Source organism: Aethina tumida, chromosome 2 (genome assembly GCF_024364675.1).
Source record: "Aethina tumida isolate Nest 87 chromosome 2, icAetTumi1.1, whole genome shotgun sequence".
In the NCBI taxonomy this organism is placed as follows: Eukaryota; Metazoa; Arthropoda; class Insecta; order Coleoptera; family Nitidulidae; genus Aethina; species Aethina tumida.
Window position 1 is genome coordinate 27,178,379 of NC_065436.1, and position 26,218 is coordinate 27,204,596.

At 28.0% G+C, this 26,218-nt stretch overlaps 1 protein-coding gene across 5 annotated transcripts in view; it reads right to left on the reverse strand.

The window, feature by feature from the left end:
* Nucleotides 1-25,567, reverse strand: part of LOC109595347 (uncharacterized) — a 46,497-nt gene extending 20,930 nt beyond the window's left edge. For 2 of the 5 annotated variants that reach the window (XM_049963572.1, XM_049963573.1), the window contains exons 1-2: nucleotides 25,247-25,567; nucleotides 8,424-8,449 (exon numbers count right to left, since the gene is read on the reverse strand). The gene's annotated coding sequence lies outside the window, so the exon portion shown is untranslated. Of the gene's footprint in view, nucleotides 1-638; nucleotides 875-8,423; nucleotides 8,450-25,246 lie in introns of those variants that run through there. The other 3 variants (XM_049963574.1, XM_020010687.2, XM_049963571.1) reach the window with 2 other exon arrangements.
* Between the last annotated feature and the right edge of the window lie 651 nt (nucleotides 25,568-26,218).

A 26,218-nucleotide genomic window follows, 5' to 3' on the forward strand; every position in this document is an offset into this window, starting at 1 on the left:
ATCATAACATAAAACTGGAAAATTTTGAAATAAATGAAAATTTTAATTGAAACTTTTATATACAATATGACAAATTTAAAAATAATACAGAAAAATTTGTTAGTTCATTATATCCATCCCTTTTTATTAAATTTTTTAAATTAATTTTAAAAACTTTTATATTTATTCTAAATTTTATTTGAAATAAATTGCAATGTTTTTCTGTTTTAAAAAGAAAATATATGTTTAAATTATAAGTTTTGTAAAAATATTGGTTTAATTCTATAACATTGATACGAAGTGAATGAATGTGTCAAAAATAGTGAAAGATATATAAATGTAGGATTGTAATAAATATAATCTTGTAAAGCTATTCATTTATATATTATATAGATTTTATTGAAAATTTAACTGGAAATTGTATATAAAATTTAAAACTGTTATTATTTAGTTATTTATACACATTCGTTTAATCGAATTTATTACTAAATTTTAAAGAAACTTTTATTTTCATTGTAAATATGCTTGAGAATACCACTCCTATATAATTTAAAAGAGTTAGAATGTGCAAAAATTATAAAAATTTGGTTGTTAATGTATATTCATATATTAGAATATTTTGAAATAAATGATTGACAAATATAAATAAAATGGTTTACCATCGTCACCCGAATTGAATCAGGAATGTAAGACGCACAGTTCTTGACGATCTCTCCAACTACAAATGCACTGTGTTAAACAGCAACTCCAACCGATCGAAGACACAAAAGTAAACATGTTCGTTAGTGTTCAAGGCGCAGACAAACATCCTCATACAAATAAATAGTACAATGTTAGATGCTCGAAAGGCCGTACATTCTAACCACCACATTAAGCCCCCCATTAAAAGCGTGTGTTTTCGAATACGGTACCCACCATATGGCAGTCAGTACAATGCGCACTGGTAATAACAATCCGGCTATTATACACACACTGGAATTGTCTTTTTTTTCGTTGACGTTATTCTCCCGGGCGATAGCGTTGTATTTACAATATTGTGTGATTATGCAGGAGCCAAGGCTTTAATTAACGTCTTATCATAAGATGGGCATAATTATGTGGCCGCCACCGGGAATATTGTTTATCGCCACGAAAATTTGACGCATACACTACACAAATTCATAATATAAACTAATATGAAATTTGGAGATTAATTAGAAATCGGAGTTACTGAAGAAATTTCAAAATTTTTAGTTGCTTTACTCAACAACAAATAATTTAGTAGTTAGATAGGATAAGAAATAAAAATGTTATGATGAAAAGACATATATGCTTCTATTTTTATATTTCATTTGACCTTTGTAAAGGGCTTTGACTTGTATCGGTTGAATCTCCTCGTATAAGAAACCAGTGGTAATTTCCCATAATTTGATCACCCCGAAGCTTCGATATCTTCTATCTATTTTGATCATGTACTGGTGAAACCTTTCATCTTTTTCATTGCTTAGGCCAACTAGATTTTCTAGGAAGAAAATCCATAGGCCAAAGAGAGAATAAATATTAAATTTAGAAGTCTATATCGAATATTTTGGTATACATTCGTGAATACCAATTAAGACGTACTTTTGTATTAATACATGATCTTTTTGACAAAATTAAGACAATTGTGTGGTCCCAAAAACTTACGTTAACGACTCCTTGGAATGCTTCAAAGGGCGTTCAAACATTATTAAATACATTCACGCTAACAATTTAATTAATGATTTGAAAATCGTTCTGCAACTATTCACTTCAATTGAACTTTTTGGTATTACAGGAACACTTGTTCTTCAGGAAGTTGTAATATTTTGAGGTGGTATTATGATGTTATGTGGTGAATCCTTTGATTCTCATTAGACAATCACTAACCAGTCAAAGGTATGTGAATTTAAAACTACAACTTGTAGTAAGCCTTTGGAAAAGTGTTTTCGGGGATTTTTTCCTATTTATACAGGATAATGCTCTTTCACATACCGGTAGAGTTACCAAAAATTATTTGGAAATGGAAGATGTGACCGAATTAGAATAGCCTTCTTGTTCACCAGATCTTAATCCCATTGAGCACTTATGAGATAACGTTAAAAGATGAATTAGAGCTGGTCAAAGTATCTGACAGAACAACTTATATAGCCAGCTTTAGAAGAACGGGGAAATGTTACCCAAGAAGACATTAATAATTTAATAGAAAGCATGTCATGTCGAACTCGTGCTTGTATTGTTGCTAGGGGTAAGAACACTTATTATTAGATTAGCAATAACCTTTTATTTTTTCTTAAAATCTAATTTACCGTAAAATTAATTTCCTGAGAAATTCACATTTTTGTTAATTCCTGTATATAAAATTTGTCTTATGATTTTATTTATAGTTTTGTATTAAAATTGGTTTGATATAAACAGCTTTTTTTAATATTTTTTAAATACTGTATCTTATTGTACTTATTATATTATCAAGTTTTTAGAGGATAGTTTGACAGATTCAAATAATTTTTAGTATTTTTGAAAATTTTCTCAGAAAGAGATATCGCAGTTATATATATATCAGATTTTGTAGAAACTCAAAAAAATATATTTAGAGCTGAGAAGATCCTGAACATTTATTACACAGTTTTATATTAAAATTTAATTTTTAATTTAATATATTTAAGTAAAAATGTCTAATTAATTGAAGTTAATTATTATTGAATATCACATAAATAAGAATTTTAAAAAGAAAAAAATATACAGGGGAGCCAATTAACTGACTTTTTTAAACAAGAAAAATTGTCCAAATAGATTTTCGGAATCAAATAACCCACGTAACACTAAAAAGGTCTGTGAAACTGTTACACCTGGGTTATTTGATATTTTTAATTAATTCAAGAAGACGTTGTAAAATTTTGCGATTGAAACAAAAATCGGTTATCACGCATTGCTGGTGCTTCTTTCACTTTCGGTTGCAACAAAACGCAATTGCTCGTGAAAAATGGTAATTCGCCGTCATGAAAGTGTGGCTTCTTGTAGAATCGGATGCCGTCGTGCGTTACTTATTCAAGCCACGACAAATTTCCTCGTGTAACGTAATAGTCTGTAACAGTTATCGGTGTTTTTATACTGTTATAGACAGGTTTATTCAAACATGTGGACATGCGTTTAATTTAGAGAGTTTATTGTAGCATTACAGTACTATTAAGTGGCTTACAACTGTTGTTTTTCTATGTCGTGATTACGATGATGATTTAATAATGAATTAGAATCATCAGTAAATTGTTTGTGCACGAAACAAATGGATTGTGGCACAATTTTAAGTTTAATGCGAAAAGTGCAACGATAAAGCCATAAAAATCCTTAGTTTTAATTTGGTCGAGCTCCGGTTATAAAGTTTTATTACCGCACGACCAACCTACGGAATATAAAAACTTTAATCAGTTTTTATGGACTGTGACAGAAAACTAATATTAAACGAAATTTCAAGGTAAATAATGGAAAAAAAGCAATTTTTTTGTTTAAATATTGTAAAATTTTAATTAACTATACGGATTCATAATTCAGCCAGTTTGAATAATGAATTTATATTTGGGTTAATGCCCGTTTTAATAATATAGATATTAATCAGTCTTGTTTTAAGCAACGAAAGCGTAAAGTTGAGTAAAAGTAAAAAGCAGTTATTTGTTAAACAAACACACTCGCTGTATGACGTTCATGCAGATTAATATCTTTGCCCCTCCCCCCAGTTTGAAAACAAATTTACAAACTTTATAAATAGACCGACGACTATCTTATCACAGCTAACACGATGCGAAAAATTGCGATAAATCACCTTGTTAGTTTCAGTTCCGACTCTCTACAATTCGTCAGAATCCTGTTATATTTTATTATGAAATTCGACGAAGGAAAGACCATATGGCCGACAGTACCTCACACAATAAAAAGAGCACCAATCTTCGGATCAAGTGTTCAATTTACGCTTTTTAACTTTAACAGTTATAACCTGAATTTGCCCGATGTGCCGTCCACATATAAATTATTGCACGGTCGGGGCCTTTTTTATCGAAAAATCTAAATCGATCATTTGGCCACAAGCTTCGATTTGTTGATTTCACACGGTGTGCATTTTATGGTCAGTTTATTTCGATGTATGAACTCATAAATTGACATAATTAGCGATAAGCCGATGATAAAATTTATTTTTATTCAGTTTTCCAACTGTTTTCATTGAAAATCTACACAGAGATATTTGATTTGTATTTGTAATTAATTCCTAAATGTACTGTGAAAAAATGCATTTTGTAATTTTACTAAAATAGACTTTTAACTGTTGCAGTTTAGCATAAAAAACTGTAATTAATATAAACCATTTTTATCAAATATTATATTAAAACCGGGTTGAGAAGTTTTTTCTTTAGGTGAAGTAATTACAATTTTTATAGAAATTAATAACAGAATTATTTCTCCTTAAAAGATTTTAAATATGATTTTAAATTAAGTGAAAATTAAATAAATTTTAAATTCTTACAAATACGCTTTTTATTATGTTTATTAAAGAATATCTTTCTATATATGAATTTATTTAAAGTACAGCTACGAATGTATTAACTGTTAAAATATAACATAAAAATTTAATTCAACAAATGTCTTTTATAGAAAAATTTAAAAATATATCGTATATTTCAACATTAACATTTTCAAAGTACAAATTTTCATATTAAAAATTAATTAATAATCTAAAAAGCTTTAATAAAATAAAAAGAAATCTGATCTATATTATCTCTATTATTACATTTATATTTACAATTAATTTATATTAAAATATTCTTACTAATTAGTAGAATTTCTCCCAAATAATGATAAAATTCAATATTTCTAAAAATATTTGTTTTCATTTAAAAATAATGTAACAACTTTTAATAAGGCAATAAATACAATTAAATTATTTCTCTTTTAAAATGTTCCATAATAAAAGAAGCTTAAAACTTGTAAAGAATTTTTAATGTGATTATTCTTAAAACAAAATTTTAAAATAAACAAAAACACTTTTTATGAAATCATAGACTTTAGTATTCTAGTTTTTTAACAGATTTTTTGTATCGCTAAGAGAAAAATAATTTATATTCCGAAAACCATTCTTAGTAAAAGTGTTATAAAGAAATTCAAATATGATATTTTTGCTTAAACTTTTTTATTTGCATTTATTATGGAGATCTCTCAACACGGTTTCCCTGACTCTTCATATTAATTTAATGCATTCTCAATAGTTTTAATGTCTTTCTAAATTAAGATTCCATTTTATTACTCTAACAACCATATGCCACTTCCGCGGATGCTCGAAGCTCAGTGAAGTTTCTTAATTTATAATTTAAATTAATATATAAATTTCTAAACCGTGAAAATCGATTAGAAATTTGAATGTCACACATAAGCAAACGATAAAACATCCCAATAGTATCCATTGAAGGCGTGTATGGTCAATATGGAGAATTTATGGTCTCTGTTCGTGTAATTAGTGGTAGGGGACAGGCCCTTTTATCTCATGTCACGGGCAATAATCTATTTTTATCTATTGATATCACACTTTTAATTAAAAATTACGGCTGACAAAGCCTGACTAATTAAAAATTATTAATCTATCTATGTAGGTCGATGGTATATAAAAAAAGACGACGAAAAACGTGGAAATGTGGAAATAGTTTCATGTGGCCTAGGAACATTCATCAATCAACAAATGCGTTAATGGGGGGAATACCCTAGATATTTATAAACGAGGCAACGAAACCACCGAAATGGAAGTTTGTGAAAAGTAAGAAATCATGTATGTGTAAATCAGTGCGGTAGAAAACTTATTTAAATAAACTGTAAAAGGTGTGCCATATGATATTAATTACAACAATAAATCGTTTTTTAATTGGTCTACGTGTCGGTTCGGCACTTTGTATCGACCAAAATAGCAAACAACCCAAGATGGTCTACTGAAACAGATGTTCTACGAGATTAATGTAAGGCTGATAGAAAGAATGCCTTTACTCTTGTGTAATAATGGTCCACTTAGTGCCTCTTACATTAATTTACACAAAAAGATGACTACAGTCAAAAGTCATATTTTTGAAAATGGAAGTAGATCGTGATCATGGCACATATTGGTCTATTTTTGTTAAGTTGAAAACAAAAGATAAGTAAACATTTAAACATTATATGACTCCATGACTATAGTAGTTAAGCAATTATGAGTAATCCAACGGGAGAAAAAAGAGATTTTTTCGTGTGCTTTTTTCTACTCTCTCTACTTCCAACATTAGGAATCATAGAAAACAGATGAATATCAATGTTTTCTGGACTGTAAAGACGAATATTTTGGGTCCAAGGAACGCATCTAAGACCTTACAAAGAGTAAATATGGTCGTATTACCTAGGCAGTATTTTATACTACTTTTCGTACTTCTTTATTTACGATTATATACTCAAATAAAATCTTAATTTATCATTATTTTTATCAATTTCTCCTGATTTTTTATTTTCATTGCCAAATTCTCCTTCTGTCTTTACCATCAAAATAACTGCTGTCTTAATAAGCAAGATTCTCCTCCATATAAATATCAACCTCATACAAAACTAAAGACCTTAGATGTTAATAGTCCTTCATTTTAATAACATATCACCGTTTTTCGAAATTGTTTTTCTAAAATATTCAATAGCGTTTGTTTAAAGACTTTCAGATCTCTATAATGATGCAGAAAGATGACGAATTTGTACAGAAATTAAATGAAAATGATGCACCCAATGACTGACATTTAAGACTGTTGTTTGTTTATCGTTTTTCTGGAAACAAGAGATTTGATAATTATGTAAAATTTGTTACGAATTTACCGCTTGTAAATTATAATAAATTATAAACAAGTTAAACTTTGAAAATATTCCCAGAATTTATTTATAAACAATAATGTATATAAATTGTATTATATTATATATATTATATATTATTTAGAAATATATTTTTATATAGGTATAATACAATTAAATATTTATTTAATTTAAACTATTGTCAGACATTTAGTTAAAGTTAAATCAGCAGATACAAGTTTTCTAGCTCAAACAGTAAATATAATTGTTTTATGTGTTTTTTATTTAAATTCATTTTCGACAGAAAATCTATGAAAAGCAATATAAAATAATAATTTTCACATAATAAAATAATCAATTTACAAATTGTTTTTAATAATTTTAATTATATTTTTCAAAACTCTAATTAATATTTACCATTTTTTATTCATAATTTTTCAAAAAATAAATAAAATAAAAGGTTTATAAATTGGTTTTCAATATTTTCAAAAACTTACTTCATAGTGTAAATTTCAAAAATGCATCATAAATATTAAAAATTAGTTATTTCGATTAGATATCTGTATTTTTACAAACTTCTTGTGCTTATTATTATAGAAATTTAAGAAAATTTAAATCAATTTACTTTTGCAATTATTTTTTAAAAATTCTGAATAATTTCTGAAAATATTTATGTATTCGTATTTATTTTTAATAATTTTTTGCTAAACATTAAATAATATTTCCATTTTTTATCAAAAAATTTTCAAAAGATAAATAAAAGGTTGATTGATTTTAATTTTTCCAAATTTTACAAAAGTTACTTTATGGTAAACAGTGTTTAATAAAATTGTAAAAAATTATTTAGAAAATTTACATATTGTTACTTCGTATGTTACTCCAACATAGGATGAAAAATTTTCATAAATAATCTTTCTTAATATTATTATATTATTGTAAATTATAAATAAGTTAAAATGTAATATTATCAGAAAATGTAAATATGTAAATTATGAATAATTCTGTATAAAATTATATTTATACTTTCTAATTAGAAATATATTTTTTATGTATTATAATTAGTTAAAATTTGTTATTTAAATGGTGATCATTGCTAATATAAACTAATTATAAGGAATAAAAAATAGACATATTTTTTCTAGTAAAAACAGTGAAAAATAAAAACCATTAAACGGTAAAATTGTTTTATTCACACAAAATTTGTGAAAAGAAGTATAAAACATTTTTTATTTAAATGACTTATTGAAGGCCCGACATGTCATATCATATATCTATGAGCTCAAAATGTTCATAAGAGCCTTCCATACCAGCAACTTGTGAAAGATTTCTTTTCTTTTGTTTTCCGTGATTCTCAATGCTTAAAAGAAAATATGGAAAAATAGTTTTACATAGTGACCGAACTTATGAAGTTAGAAACAAAACAGGATATATTCTCTCAAAAATAACGTTTTTATGTACTTCTATTAGTATAAATATAATATTAACTTGTTGAAGACATTTTGAAAACGAAATTATAGGAAAAATTTTACCTCAGGAAACTTGTGTTTCGGAGGATGTATGAAATTTAACTAAATGAATAAACCAGTTTTATTACTTCAACAATCAATCGAACTTACCGGATCGGGATTGTCTAAAAACAGCCCTGAAACGAAACAAACAGTTCAGTACATGAGAATCGTATTTCGGACCCGGTTCGCTAAAAATACGGGTCCTTTTGAACTTATCTATCGATTGGGGTTCAGTCTGTGTGCCGCCTTTTTTAAAAACACGTCCATAAAACCGGACCGTGGAAATCTTCTACTTTCCAATGAATCCGTATTAAATTCGATGGTTGACGGATCGAATTACGATCGTAACGTGGGTATTAAGCGGGCATTAACTCATTCGGATTACACGGAGTTTGCGCCGCGGGCACTTTTTTGTTTTTTCCTATAATCCTACAGATAAATTGATCATTAAAGGAACTCGCCGTAATTTTGCTTGAACGGAAAACAATGTTGAACAAATTGAGTTGATGTGTTGATTCGTTTGTTTTTTCTAATTTGGCTAATAAAGCTATTAAAAATCAAACGCCGTATAAGTTGCGTCGTAATCGATTGCAAAACGCTACCGGATAATTGCGATTCCTACCGACAAACGTATTACAAGAACAAAACCGATAATTACCGTTTTTAACCGCTGAGCAATATGCAAATAGACGATGCGTCGACACACAGAGACGCGGACAAAGGTTATCTTTACATGGACGGGAAAATGGTAAATCAATTCTGGTGCGTCTGACTGTTATTCTCATTTAAGTGCACGGAGGTCTCTAAAGTGTTAATAACCCGATTCAATGTCAGCTCTTTGTGGCGTTTCAAACTGATTCATTATGATGGTTTTACTAAATTAATAATTAACCGATAAGAGTAACTTTCACTGACAATAAGAAATTTTTAACATAAAGAAAATATTTTAGAATGATACATTGGTATTTAACTGGTTAGTAAAGTGGTCTGATTATTTAAATTTAAATACTGAAAGCAATCTTCTGAAGTATCGCTGTTAATTTTTTTTAACTTTCACTAAACAAATAATGATCAGTGCTTTTAGAATGAAACGAAGGGTGATTCTTCTAACTATATTAGTAATTTATAGAAACCGGTAAAACAACTTTTGAACTACTTTTCTAATTTATTTTGAATAAAATATCAATTCCGGTTTGGCCGGAATAGACATCACCTTTGTTATTTTCAATGGAACTCTGTATTTTTAAATTGTAAATAAAATGTTGATTGTAGAGTTAATTTTGGGTCACTAAAAGCGAAAATGATGGCAATAATTTCCTAACACGTAAGATTTTTGACTTACGATTTTTTAACAAATGTAATACAATTAAACTAAAAGTAATAGAGCTATTACAAAGGTTTGCTGTTACTAAGTTGCTAAGTATTGCTGTTTTCGTTGTCTTTGAAACAATAGAGTAACCCAAAATTATTACAAAATAAAAGAGAGGCCTCAGAGAGATCAATTTATTCGAGACAAAGACCGGACCTGGTACATCAGAATTTATACTCCCCTACTGAATGGGAAAAATATAGTAGGCATAAATAAGTTTTATAATTTGCTTTTTAAACAATTTACTAGATAGTCGCTCTAATTTTGTCCAATACTGTAGGTTGCTTTAGAGACATTTTAATTAAATCCTCAATCTGTCAAAATTTTAATGAAAATTTTATAATCTCGATAATATTTTCCCTTCTCCATAAAATTTAATGAATAAGTTGTTAATCACCCTGTTAATAAAATAAGTTTGCAGAATCTGTTTCTAAGGTAAAAATGTTCTAAAAGAGAAATGAATAAGATGATGGTGAAAATATGCAGGGTAAGTATTAAGCATTTTTAATTCGTAATCAAAATTTTAGTCCATCACGAATTTACATTATTCACATGGTGATAAACCTTGATGAACAATGCACCCGTAACATTAAATTAAACCCTGCACCAACGCAAATAAGATTTAAAAGAGCTGATGTCATGAAATCCTGAATTATACCCGATGTGGGATTCGAAACCGACAAAATATCGCATAAATTGCAAGAATTCATGCCGGACAATTAACAGAACACAATTACCAACCAGTCTTGAGCTATGCTCGGAATTTAGTTTAATACGTCCAGACAATATTTATAGCTAGCACAATTCCTGCTATTAAAATTATACGAGACGAGACCGACGTTTGTCAACGCGGTCACGAAGAAATCTAATTATACGTTTGAAGATCTCTATTAACTTATTTGTTTGATGCACCACATCAATGCATAACTGTACAGGGTTACTATAATTTCATCCAATGATTATCAAAACTAATAACTAATCTGATAATAACTGAGAAATAAATAAAATAATGTTCTAAAAGTTTCTAATTTATTAATTAAAGAGAAGTTTTGAAATTTGTTGAAAATCTTGTAAAACAAAAAAAAAATGCAACGAAAATTGTAAAAAGATTTCGAAAATTATAATTACATAGGATGCATAATTATTACTTTATTATTATATAAATTATTTATTTAAATGAGTTTTTCACATTTATTTTAGAGAAATTTAGGAAATTATTTAATTATTAAATTCAATTAAATGTTTATTAATTTTTAAAATATATTTTACTAAACACTAATTAACATTTATCTGATTTAACATCGAAGAAATTTTATAAATATTAAATATTAGTTATTTAAAGTAGGTATTTGAAATTTTACAACCTTTTATTGTTTATTAAAATTTAAGAAAAATTTTATTTTATCAATGTTTTTTTAATCCTGAATAATTACTGAAATTATCAGAAGGTTTTTTATGTATTCTTATTAATTCTTAAATTATATTTTGACAAAAACTAATTAATATTTACCATTTTCTTTCTAATAATTTTTGAAAAATAAATGAAACGTTCATAAATTGACTTTATCAAATTTTTAAAAAGTTGTTTCACAGTATAAAGTTTATAAAACCTAAAATTTTAATTTGTTATTTAGGTTAGATATTTGAATTTTTACAAATATCTTTAAAATTTAATAACACTTTTAAAAAAATATTTATGCATGAGTAAATATTAATTAATAAGCAGAAATTGATGGTTTTAATTAACAGTAGTGCATTACTGACATATTACAAAATGAATAATCATGTATATTAATTGAAAATATTTATATTTACTCATTAATTAATTTATATAATTATATATTATATTATTGCATATTATTTTATTTATGATAAATATTAACAATTAGTTATTTTAATGTTTGCATCATTTTGAGAAATCAATTTAATAGAAAATCTATAAAATGAAGAAAAAAAATAAATTTATGTGAGAAAGAAGTGAATGAGTTTTGTTAAATTTATTCCCGCGACACAGTTTATCTCATTGACAGCATTACAAATGTGTTTTCCGTTCGGGCCGCAATTTCCCAACAACGGAACGCCGCATCGCTTATGCAAATGCAGAAATCTTGCACCACTTTGATATTGGACTCGTGGGCGACGACGGATATGTTAATGCGAGTTAAATGTATTAGTGTTTATATTAGTGTTTATGTTAGATATAGTTTTGTATATAGTTAGTTATCTTATCTCTTCGTGGTTTAGGCATGGGAATGTTTTCGCCCACTTATTAAGAGTATCCCTTAATGGGGTTAACGTAAACATTCCCTATTTTAAATAGGCCCATCCAAGGGGATGGATGGCAGTCTAGCAGAAATTATTGTACATAAAGCATCTATATTGAACAGTGTAAATTGTAGAAAATAAAGTTTTATCTAAACTGTTAGATATACTTATTTAACTGGCGCAGTCGTACGGTTCACTTCAGTGAAACTATCACGTCGATTTCAATCGTTTGGAAGTGAAAGAACCACATTCCGAAGAAGCATCCATTAAGGAAAATCTAAGGAACAAATACTACAATTAAACACAATCAGCCGAGGACCATCCATCGAGGAAATCCAGAGCAACACATAGATGCAACACAACAAGAAGAATCTACGAGAATCCAACTGAGTTAAGTCCATCGTGGAGAAACCAGTAAGAAGAGATTCAGGAAATCAAACAAGTGGAACTCCCAACTAGTTACGTCCATCGCGGAGAAACCAGAAGGAAACCACAAATTAAACCATCCCACACGCTGAACTACGTCCATCGAGGAGAAGTCCACGCAACGGGGATAAAATTATAAATTTTATGTAAGTAACTCATGTTTTCCCATTAACATTTTAAAGAATTGAAATTGAAGCAATTCAGAATTAGAGTACTAAAAACTGCTAGAACTCGATATTAATTTCAAAATTAAATTTATTAACTAGTAAAAACAAACAAGTAAATCAAAATGGCTCAAATTACAATTAAAGACATGATGGATACCATTCCTACCTTTGATGGTGATTCGTCCAAACTTCGATTTTTTATTGGGAGACTGGAAAAAGTAGTTAACAAATTTTATGATATTAAGGACCCCGAAAGTTTAATAAACGACTACATCACCGCTTCTATTACTAATAAACTACGAGGCCCAGCCCTCGCAGTTATTGAAAACTCAAACGCAACTTCGATTACACAAATTAGAACGGAATTGATTAGACACTTTGGTGATATTAGAAATGAGCATAGTTTGTTGTACGATCTTCACCAGTTACGGCAAAGCCGCAGCGAAACCGCTTCGGATTATTACAATAAAATTTACGAATTATGCAATATTTTTAATAATTATGTAACCCTAAATGAACCGAATCCAGAAATGCGACACATGAAATTAGAACATTTTAACCAAAGCGCCCTAACGGTATTCCAAGCAAATGTAAAACCAACTATATTAGCCTCAATGTTAAGGGTAAAAAGTCCAAGAAATATGTTAGAAGCTCTTGAATTCGTAAAAAGCGAAGAAAAATTCAATTACTATGCTTCTCAAGTTCAAACAAATTATAATAGATCACCCAATCAAAATTTTTCCCAAGGTTCCCAAAACCAAAGAAATTATAATAGACCACTCAATCAAAATTTTTCCCAAGGTTCCCAAAATCGCCAGCATGGTCAAGGCGTCCCCAACAGACAACAAAACTTTCCCCGTAACCCTGTAAATTTTCGAACTAAACAAAACAGAACCCAACACCCTACACCAATGAGTGGTGTATCCCACGTTAGAGCCAAAACAATCAATTCTCGTCAAAATCAGTCACCTAAATTTCAGTTTGAAGAGCTCTATAACTTAGAAAACAATAATCCAGTCGACACTAAAACCAATCAAAACGAGACTACTTACGAATTTAACGAAGAGAGTCCTTATTATGAAAATTTTCGGGACGACCAATATTCAAAACCGACAAAGTAATTGAATTCCACACAAATCCCAACGGAAAAAAACTTCCTTACATCCAAATAAAAAACCCTCAATTAAAATTACTTATCGACACAGGCTCTACAAAATCTTTTCTTAATCCTTTAATCGCTCATAAACATTACCCTCACAAAATAATCAAAGAACCATTTATTGTTACAACAGCATTTGCATCATCCAAACACGACGAGGTCATGCAAATAAAGGCATTTCCAGAATTTAATAGTAATGAGGTGATAACATTTCATTTATTTAAATTTCACGAAATTTTTGACGGTCTAATAGGAGTAGATAATATGCATATCCTACAAATAAAACTAGATATTCCTAATAACATTCTAAGCACCCCAAATGCAAATAATAAAATTCTCTATCTACAGACTAGTAATAACATATTAATTCAAAAACTTATTCCCGGTAACACCACAATAACATTACAAGTGCCTACAACAATCTCCGAAGGTAATATATTAATTCCAAAACAAACAATTCAAAATTGCAAAATTCCTGAAATATTAACGACAGCTAAAAATGGTAAAGCACTTATAGAAATTTCAAATGTATCAGATGACGAAATTAATTTTTCCTTACTTTACCCGCTAAAAGCCTACAAAGCAGACAATAATTTCGAGCTGTATAATTTTCATATAACAGCAAAAGAAACTAAATTAAGAAATATTTCCGAAGTTATTAGGACTGATCATCTAAATTCAGAAGAAAAAAAAGAAATTATCAAACTATGCAGAAAATATAAAGACGTCTTCTTTAAACCAGATGATAGTCTAACCTTCAGCAATCAAATTACACATAGGATTCGTACTACAGACGAAATACCTGTTTTTACTAAAACATACAGATATCCCTTCGTACATCGCGAGGAGGTAAAGAATCAAATTAACAATATGTTAGAACAGGGCATAATCCGTCCTAGCCACTCTCCTTGGTCCGCCCCTATTTGGGTAGTACCTAAAAAATCAGACGCTTCCGGAAAGAAAAAATGGCGAATAGTTGTGGATTATCGCAAATTAAATGAAAAAACAATAGACGATAAATATCCAATACCAAACATAACTGATGTCCTGGACAAACTAGGACGTTGTAATTATTTCTCCACTCTAGATTTAGCCAGCGGTTTCCATCAAATCGAAATGCACCCTGACGATGTACAAAAAACGGCTTTTAATGCCGAAAACGGCCATTACGAATACGTCCGCATGCCTTTCGGTCTAAAGAACGCCCCGGCGACTTTCCAACGAGTTATGGACAATATCCTGAGAGAATTGATTGGAAAAATCTGTCTTGTGTACCTAGACGATATTATCGTTTTCTCAAACTCCCTTCAAGAACACATTAACAATCTTGAACTCGTGTTCGGTAAGCTACGCAAGGCACACTTTCAAATTCAACTAGACAAATGCGAATTCTTAAAAAAAGAAACATCATTCTTAGGGCATATAATTACAAAAGAAGGTATTAAACCAAATCCAGACAAAATAATCGCAATAAAAAAATTTCCAATTCCCAAAACTAGTAAAGAAATAAAAAGCTTCCTTGGACTTTTAGGTTACTACAGGCGCTTCATTCCCAACTTCGCACATTTGACCAAACCAATGACCAAACTATTAAAGAAAAATGCAAAAATCACTTTAACACCGGAATACATAAATTGTTTTAATAATTGTAAAGAACTGTTAATGAACGACCCAATCCTTCAATATCCAGATTTCACAAAAACCTTCAATTTGACAACAGACGCGAGCAATTTCGCAATAGGCGCCGTTCTGTCACAAGGAGAGCCTGGCAAAGATAAACCCATTGCATATGCGTCCAGAACCCTTAACGAAGCTGAATGTAATTATAGCTCCATTGAGCGCGAATTGTTGGCAATAGTTTGGGCAACAAAGTACTTCCGCCCTTACCTGTATGGTCAAAAATTTAAAATTTTTTCGGATCATAAACCATTACATTGGTTATTTTCAGTCAAAGATCCTAATTCACGACTCACCCGTTGGCGTCTTAAATTGGATGAATATAATTACGAAATTATATACAAAAAAGGTTCATCGAACACTAATGCTGATGCACTCTCCAGAATAAAAATAACCGAATGTAATATGCACAATAACGAACTTGATCCAATGGCAGAACTAGAATCTATTCTGGCAAATGCCCCCGAAATGTCAGATGTCGAAGACCTAGACGAAATCCTAGAAACACTAGAAAATGCTCAACCAAAAGACAATTTAGAAATTAACGATAATGCAACCGTCCACACGAGCTTAGAGAATCCTATTTTAAATATCCCAATTTCAGAAAAGCCCTTAAATATGTTCAAAGATCAAATTATTATCAACGTAGTGTTACAAAACCCAAAGAAACCTGTCTTGAAAAAACTATTTGACAACAAAAATCGAACAACCATCGAAGTTACAAAAATAAATTTTGAGCAAGATATAATAAAAATATTTAAAGAATTTACGACCAGTAACAAAACCTTTGCAATTTTAATAAATCAAAAAGAGTACTTCAATCTATTAAATTGTACACTACAATCTAACTTCAGAAATTCTGCTCTTAAGTTAGTCATTTGTAACGAAATCTTACAAGACGTCGAAGATGATCATGAACAAACACACATTATTCAAAAATACCACGAAGGTAAAACAAACCATCGGGGTATCAATGAAACAACAATGCAACTGCGAAACCGGTATTATTGGCCTAATATGACTAATACAATTTCAATGTACATAAACAACTGTCAAATTTGTCAAACATTAAAATACGACCGAAACCCCCCTAAACAAATCCTCAATGTTTCACCTACGCCGTCTCACCCATTCGAAATTGTACATATCGATATATTTTCAGCAAACACACAAAAATTTTTGACGATAGTAGACTCATTTTCAAAATATGCTCAAGCATACCCGGTAACTTCCCCAAACGGAATAAATATAATTAAAGCCCTTATTATTTTCATGAGCCATCATAATTCACCATCAATTATTATCTGCGATAATGGCACAGAATTTAAAAATACAGTTTTCAAAGAATTTACGGATCTTCATCAAATTAAAATACATTTCACAACCCCACACACACACACCTCAAATGGTCCTATCGAACGATTACACTCCAGTCTAATTGAACACCTACGAATATTAAAAACAAAAGAAAAAGACCAAAGCATCATAGACCTAATGCCATTAGCCATACTAGGTTATAATAACAGCATCCATTCAGCAACAAAACACAAACCGAGCGATCTAATTAACGGCCACCTTAAAACGAACTCACCTTTCGACATTGACATTAACAAAAAAATGATGAATAATTATATTCTCAAACATAAAGAATTAACTCAAGAAATATATAAAAACATCAAAGAAAAATTAATTACCGATAAAACAAAGAACATTACCAATATTAATAAAAATAGACACGAACCACTGGAGTATACACCTGGTACAATAGTCTATCACAAAACTGACCACAGGAACAAGCTTGCCAACAAGTTCAAACCCTATGTAGTAAATAAAAATTTAACACAAAAAATACAAACAGTCAATACAAATTATAACAAAAACAACCTAAGAAGACCACTGTCTAACCGATACCATTCTAATGCAAATCTCAAATATACCGAATAATTTAAAAATACTCTTCCCAGACTACCTAAAATTCATGTTAATCGAACAGTTAAAATATATATATATAAAAAAAAAAAACAAACACATAAATATTACAGTATAATACAGTATTTATTATATTCCTAGTAGATTTATACTACTCTAATTCAAGAATTGTATTCCCTGTTCCTTCGACCAATACATGAGTTCTAGGCAACGCATAACAGTATAATTGTAATGTATTATGTATTATTAGTATATTATTGTATAGGTATTATTATGTATGTATTGTTGTAAATATTATTATGTACGGCCCTTAAAAAAAAAAAAAATATATATATATATTTATATATATATGTATGTATGTATATATGTTTAAATAAGATAATAATAATATTTTTTTTTCTTTCCTTCTAAGGCCCTCTCTAAGAAGGGAGGAGTTAAATGTATTAGTGTTTATATTAGTGTTTATGTTAGATATAGTTTTGTATATAGTTAGTTATCTTATCTCTTCGTGGTTTAGGCATGGGAATGTTTTCGCCCACTTATTAAGAGTATCCCTTAATGGGGTTAACGTAAACATTCCCTATTTTAAATAGGCCCATCCAAGGGGATGGATGGCAGTCTAGCAGAAATTATTGTACATAAAGCATCTATATTGAACAGTGTAAATTGTAGAAAATAAAGTTTTATCTAAACTGTTAGATATACTTATTTAACTTGCGTGTCCCGCACGTTATTTGTAAACAGTGGATGCACCACGAAGGCCACCAACATTGATCAAGAACTGTCTAACAGTGTACCGCCGACGTTGCGTCTTCGTTTGTCTCCGAGTGCTCTTTTCAAACATGAATGCACCGATTGCCAGTGTTCAATTACTTGTAAACAAACATGACAAAATTGTAAACAACCTTTGAGATTTTTACAGTGATACGATTGTTCTTCCTGAGTTAGTACAGTTATGTTTCCATCTTAAATGAGGATTTCTTCCGAATGTGCAAGAAGAATTATAATTATCAAACAATTACTATCAAATAATAGTTTTTGTTCACCTGAGCAGCTGCCTAATAATTATTATAAATAGTTAAATAAAGAAAAGATAAAAAATAAAGATAAAGATAATTTTGTTGGGAAATCATTGAACTATTAAGTATGTTTTGAGAAAAGATGAAATAAAAGTAAAATAAATAAACGGTTTGAATATATTAATTTATATTTTATTTTTTATTTATATTTTGTATAATGTTATGTTCCAATAAAATGAACAAAAAATAAAAAAGATTAAAAAAAAGGATATTATTAATATTAATAAATATTAGAGAATTGTTAAAACTAAGATTTAATTTAATTATTTTACTTTTTTTATTAAATTTTTAAATAAAATTATAATAAAAATGCAACTATAAAGTCATGCAGATTAAATTATTTTTTTTTTTTCAAGAAATTCATAATTCATTTATAAAAATAATAATAAATTGTCCAATTTAAATAACATTTAATTTATTTTAAGGAAAAACGAACGGAATTTTTAATTAAATTGAAAAAACTAAAAATTATATAAATATTTGTTGAAAGTTAGAATTAAAAGGCTAATTGATCTTGAAAATAAAATCTGGAAAAAAGAGATAATTCAGTTTTTAAAAATTATTTATTAATTTGTTGAACGTTAATTAATTTAATTAATCTTGAAAATTAAAAAAGACGAAATTCAGTTAATTTTAACAATATATATGTATTTTGTCGAAATTGTTTAATGTCAGGTTCGATAGAATAAATAATTTATTTTATGTGAAAACATTGAAATAGAAAGACATTTCTTGAGAAATTTAAGTCTATTATTAGAAATTAAATTTGTTAAAGTAATTTATTTTAAATGAAATCATTATCAAAAATTATTTCATAATATAAATTCAAAATTTGAAAATTAATGAGGAAATTTAATTAATTTTTAAAATATATAAATTTTATATCAGAAATCTTAATAATAAATTACCCAGTTTAATAAAGAAAATAATTTATTCTAAATTTCTTGGGAAATTTAATAATAAAAATCAATTTGAAATAAAAATTCTTAGATTTAAAAAACAAGTGCATCTTAGAAATTTATAATATTTGTGCTATTTTCTTTCAGACAAGAAAAGTAGAAATAAATTTCCGGAATAAATTTTAAAAAATAGTTTAAAACTGAAATTATTCGACTTGAAACGTTAGGAAATTGATAAATATTGAAGAAAATGAGGATATTTAAATAATTTTAACCACCTAGTTGAAGTCTGAATTATATATGAGAAATAAATATTTCATAATTTAATAGAAAAATTAACTTATTTTAATGAAAAACATGAAGATTAAAAAAAACTGCTTGAGAAATTAAACAAATTGAAATTTATAAAAATAAAAATAATAATAAATATTGAGAAATTAAATGCGTAGATACCTTAAAAATGAATAATTTGTTGGAATAATGAAAAAATTTTGAAAATTTCTTTTAAGAAAATACACGAAATTTAATTTATAATAAATTCAGATAATAATTTAATTAAAATTTTAAAGAAGTAGAGAAAGTTATTAATAATTTAAAAATTTTGTAACGCCATGCACAATATTAGAAAAAAAACTTTTATAATAAATATAATAAATTGTCCAATTTAAAAAAAAATTAATTTATTAAAAATAGTGAATAAACAATTGATAACACTGTTGAAAAAATAAGTACATTTTTTAAATTTTAATTATTTTATTTTAAGAAAAAACAAAGTTTAATTTATAAAAAAAAACAGATAATTGATAATTTAAATTTATTACAAGAGATTAATAATTATAATTTAGTAATAAATAAAAAAAGTTAAAAATAGAAAAAAAATGCATTTCCGACTTCATAATTATAGAAAAATATATTTTTATTTAAATGTGAAAAAATGTGTTCTTGAAGAAAATGACAAAAAAGAAATTGAACAGGTACCAACAATGAATGTGCACCACATACAAAAACGGTACAGCTCATTTTTAATTTCTCTTGTAACCGTACATTACTTATAAATTAAGCATTGTCTGAAAACGCACTCAAAATTTTCATGCCGAAAGTTGTATCCAATTATTTAAACCGTTTCGAAGTAAGTGAATCAGAAGCACGGCAAAGAGAAACATCGACAATATCGATTGTTATGCAGAGAACGGGTTAATACACATTTTTCAAATTAAGTCCATTAGTGCAGCAAAACGGACAATGAATATTTTAGCGTCAGTTAAAGTCGACCATTATTCTCGAACGACGAAACAATGGCAAATAAAATCATTATCTGGCATCTGTCTCATTGTAAACAACTGTATAAAATAATATCCTATGGTTGATAAATTGCACTTGTCACGAGGTAATTTCGACGTAGGAAACGTATGAAGTTCGAGGGTAATTTAATGAATTGATTGTCGTGAATGTCGAAGGCAGGAATTAAAGGAAATATTTTATTGATCGCGTCCGTACCTGTTGCCGTTCAACAGTTCATAAACGTAAAGGAAACAACGCACAAAACACAACATAAATGGTCGATCAAAACTTTAGTCCACGTAAAAATTTGATGGCATACGAATGTACAATAGCACAACAAAATAATTATAACAATTTAACATCTTATTGAAACGTAATAACACGCAACAGGAATGTGAATATATCATCTATCAAGGAATTCAACACGTGTAGTTATTAAAAACTAAACAACAATACCACAAATCCAACTCGAAAGTCGTATAAAAGAAAATTCTACCATTAAAAGTTTAATTTCACTGCCCACTGCGTACCAAGAGATAAGTACAACGTTCCGAAGGACGGAAGGTCGTTTATTTGTACTCAACCTGTTTAGGTGGATTATTATTTATAAATGTATGAATTTAATAAACTCATTTAAATCGTGAATACATAGAGGACAATGGAACCCCAGACGTTCATCGCTTAGGATGTTGTGGTTCTGCTTGTTTTAACTCAACACCTTTGAATATTTCTCCGTGTTAAGGCCAAGTTATGCGGGTAATTTTCTTCCCCTGACTCAAGAACAATGTGATATAAAAGCAATTATACACAGATAACAAGCTGATGTAGAAAATGTTGTAACAAAATTCAATTTCAGAGTGTCTTAATAACGTTAACAGCAGTTAGTAACATTTCTTGGATATGTGAATTAAATAGCTTCATATTTTCTAATTATATCGAGTAATTGAATTAAATTATGTTAATTAATGCTTTATGGTTTCTCTTAATAATAAAAGATTTATTATTTCCTTTTAAGTTGAATTAGAACGAAAAGGAACTGTTTTATTTGTATTTGTTTTGCCAAATTCCACCTACCTCATTAAAATTTCAACTTTTTCTAATAAATTCACAATTATACATTATCAATTAAAAATCTGATATTATATGAAATCTCATTTATAAACATTGAGAGATTCAACAATGAAAATGTAATAAATATGTTCATTAAATTTATAATGAGTAAAAAAAATTACATAGAAAAATTAATTGTTTTCGCAGACAAGAATAAAGTAAAAACATAATATAAATGAGAACTTTTTTATTAAAAACATGGTCAAATTTCACAATGATTTACAAAGACAACAGAAATTAATTAACTGAAATATTTATTTGGATGTATATTACCATGTAGTTATACGACATAAAAGTTAACAGTTAAAATAAATATAGCAATATAAATTGTTAAAATAATGAATGAACATAAAAAATCATCTAAATAAGAATTTAACAAATTTAAATACAAACGTTACTGGAATATAAGTTTGTAATAATTATACGTGTTTTACTATGTCACCTAGCTGATTGTAATTTAATTTTTTAAATAACTTCTTATTTTCAAATAAATTATTATTTTTTGATGATTCATAATTTATAAAAATAAATTCTTTATGTCTTATTACAATGTAAATGTAAGATAAATGTAAAATGCTTCTTAGGTCTATAATGAGTAAAAGATAAACTTATGTAGAAAAATTAATTGTTTCCGTGGGCAGGAATTATATAATATGAAATAAGATTATTTTATTTAAAAACCTGGGTAAATTACACATTAATTTACAAAAATAGAGATTAATGGAATGAAAGATATTGTTAAAATAATGAACGAATATAATATTTTGAACATTTAAATAAGGATCTTAAATATTAAAATACAAAAATTATTTGAATATATTTATAAGTTTATAACAAATATATCTGTTTTTTTTTTCATTAATTATTTTTTATAACTTTTGAATTACTGTATTGTTTTAATTTACAACCAAGTCTTACTTTGGGATGGAACGTCGTTTGTAAATGCAACTTCATTATTCATTATTATTACATGAAATAAGACAAAATAAAATATTTGTTTGTTAAGCTTATAATAAGTAATAGATAAGAAAATGTATAGAAAAATTTATTTATTTAAAAACCTAGACAAATTTCGAATTCATTTAAAAGATAGAGAAAAGATAGAGATTAATGAAAAATAGAAATTAATTAATTTTATATTTTTATATGGAAGTTCTACATATAAAGCAAATGTAACAATTTAAATTGTGCATAAATATATTCTTAAAATAATGAATGAAAATAATATTTTGAACATTAAAATAAGGTTTTGGAAAATTTATATTCAAGTAATTTGAATATATAAGTTTATAACAAATATATCTGCTTTTTTAAATTTTGTCAAGTTAGCCCATTGTGGCTTTATTTTTCCAAATAACTTTTGAATTATTGTATTGTTTCAATTTAAATGTAATTATTAATTTATAATGAGTAATAGACAAAAAATATGTAGAAAAATTTATTGAGGGCAGGAATAAAATAGAAACATAATTTAAAGTAAGATTATTTTATTAAATGAAAAATGTAAATTAATTAAACACATATTTTCTGCATAAACCTTATATAAAAATAACATCAAAAGTTTTACATATATAAAGATGCAAAAAGGTATTCTTAAAATAATAGATGAAAATAATAATTTGAATATTAAAATAAGGATTTTAAAAATTTAAATACAAAAGTTAATTGAATATATTTATAAAATTATAACAAAGATAAAGAGTTTATAAAGATATTCTTAAACTAGTGAATGAAAATGATATTATTTGTTTTATTAAATTTAGCCGTAGCCCATTGTGAGTTTATTTTAACCTTTTGAATTATAGTATTGTTTTAATTTACAATTAAACCACTCTTATTTTTGAATAGAACGTCGTTTATTATTATAATGTAAATGGAAGAAAATATTAAAAAGTAAAATACTGCTTGTTAGGTATATAATGAGCAATAGATAAAATGTCATGTAGGACAGTTAATTATTTTCGTGGGCAGCAATAAAATACAAACATACTCTAAAATGGGAGGTTAGATTATTTTGTTCAAAAACTTGGATAAAGTTCACATTAATTTAAGATGATTAATAAGAAATAATAATTGAATTTTTATATGGAAATATGATATAACAACATTTTTACTGATAAAATAAACACAACAAAAATGATGGATAAACATTTTAAAATAATGAATGAAAATCATATTTTGAACAATAAAGAATTGGAAAAAAATTAGTTAATTCGACTCTCGAATGTGTAACATGTTTTATGAGATTGTTCCTACCTACCTGATGCTAAATAGCTTTTCAATTGTTGTATTTTATATTATGATACAAAATAAACTCATTTTTATAAAAATAACATCAACATTATATATTGCTAACGTAAATATAAGGAAAATATTTAAAACTAAAATGCTTGTTAGGTATGTAAAAAGTAAAAGTTATGAAAATATACAGGAAAATTAATTGTTTTCGTGGGCAGGAATAAAATAAAAACATAATATAAAATAAGAAGATAATTTTATTTAAAAACGTGGACAAATTTTACAATAATTGACAAGATGAAGATTAATAAATAAATGAAATTAATGATATTCATATTTTTATATTGAAACATCAAAAAATTGCGAAGATTTGCTGATAAAATAACTACATCAACAAAATTATGATTATGATAACATTAACATAATTTGTACATTCAAATTATCATGAATGGAAATAATATTTTGGGTATTTAAATATAAATTTTGAATAAGAAAATTGGAAATTATATAAAATTACAACAAATACACATGTTTTACATATAAAAATATGTTTGTGGGAGATTTAAAATTGAAAAATCGACAAAATAAATACGAAATTATTATAGATAAATGACTAAACGATAACACCTCAATAAAATCAATACGTTAATTAGAATTTCCCAGATTTAAAGGTCATAACAGGGTTTTTAAAATATGCAATTGGTCAAGGGTCTTTAAAACCCCCAGAAATCCTTATTAACAATAGGGCAGTTGTCTATTTTCTGACACAGCCAATAAATATTGTTATACCTGAATACGATAACTCTTGGACCCAAAAAAATTTTAAAAACATATGCCTTAGATACAAAAATAGTAACAAATCGCTGATGGGGGTTTGTCATATGTGGATTTTTACTTGCCTGTTACAATGTTAGTGTAATTAAAAATATAAAAGAGGGGAAGCACCAAATCAGCAACAATTCTATTAAACATTCATTAAATTACGCCAGTTGCGGCCGCTCAAATCGCCTGCCATGGGTTTGTTTATCGTACAAATTAATTCAGAATACTTCCTAATTAAGGCGAGAGCGAAGGAACGGTGCAAATCGAAAAACGACCTCAACATTGACATTTAAGGAAGCTGGCCTTATTCGATCCGCCCCAAACAAATTCACCGTTGAAGCATTCGAAAATTAAACGTTCAAGTTTAATTAACGATTTTACGTTTTGCAGGATTTCGCTGGTGAGTTTATCCGTAAGTTTTGAACCCGCATTTCGATCGGATGCTGAATCGAACGCGACGTTTTGGTGGACGAATGTGAAATGGTGTGAATTGTCACGGGGGCGACGTACCTTTCGCACAAAACAATCCGGCTCTAGCACATCCCCGCGACTCCACGAGCCCGCTGGAACCGTCGAACTGGAGTGTCCGTTTTCCCACAGAAACACTTCGACATCGCAACCGAATTTAAATGGTGGGCGCCGCGTCGGTTTTTTTTTATGTCGGGTCACAACGAAATTCGACCGCGGTCGATTCACACACAGCACTGGCTGAAAGCACCGTCCGGATTTCGCATCGCGGGGAAAACATCCAAGACTGGTTTCTTTCGGCTGCGAGGAGTGCAACAACCGGAGTGTCGGTTGCGCGCAGGATCTCACGCCCGGGACTGGGCCGGCCAATCGAGCGTCGCCGTTGTGGCGGCAACGCATGAATCGTATCGCGGCGATGGATCCGTATTTGCTTTCAAAACATTGGCGTGTTCGCTTTGTTTTCGGCACGGATGCGGTCCGAACGATACCCGGTCGATTGGTTCATCGTTGGGATGATTCTTTCGTTTGATTGTATATTTGGAAGTAACGTTAATGTGTAAATATTATTTAATGCCCTGGTATACGAATGACATATCGTCTGTCATATGCACAGAAGTATGTATTCATTTTTAATTGATTTTCGCAATTAATACGTGATGTGATGAATGAACGTCACCAGAAAAGAAACAAATTGAAACAATGACGAACAAAAAAGTCAAATATGCATTACAATTATTCATTATTCTACGAATTTTTAATATAATTTATTTTGCTGAGTTGCCAAATTTCTGATATTTCCCTATTATATTAACAGTATATTTTTTAATGTTTTGAGAATACTATAAAATTAGAAGGATCTAGGTAGTAATGTGAATATTTCTACGTTCAATAAAAAAATTAAGTCCACTTAATATTAAAAAACACTTAATATTTGCATTTTTATAAGTGTATAGTAATAAAATAGTTTCTATAAAATAACTTTTTAATAGAATATATACCAATTGATAAATAAAT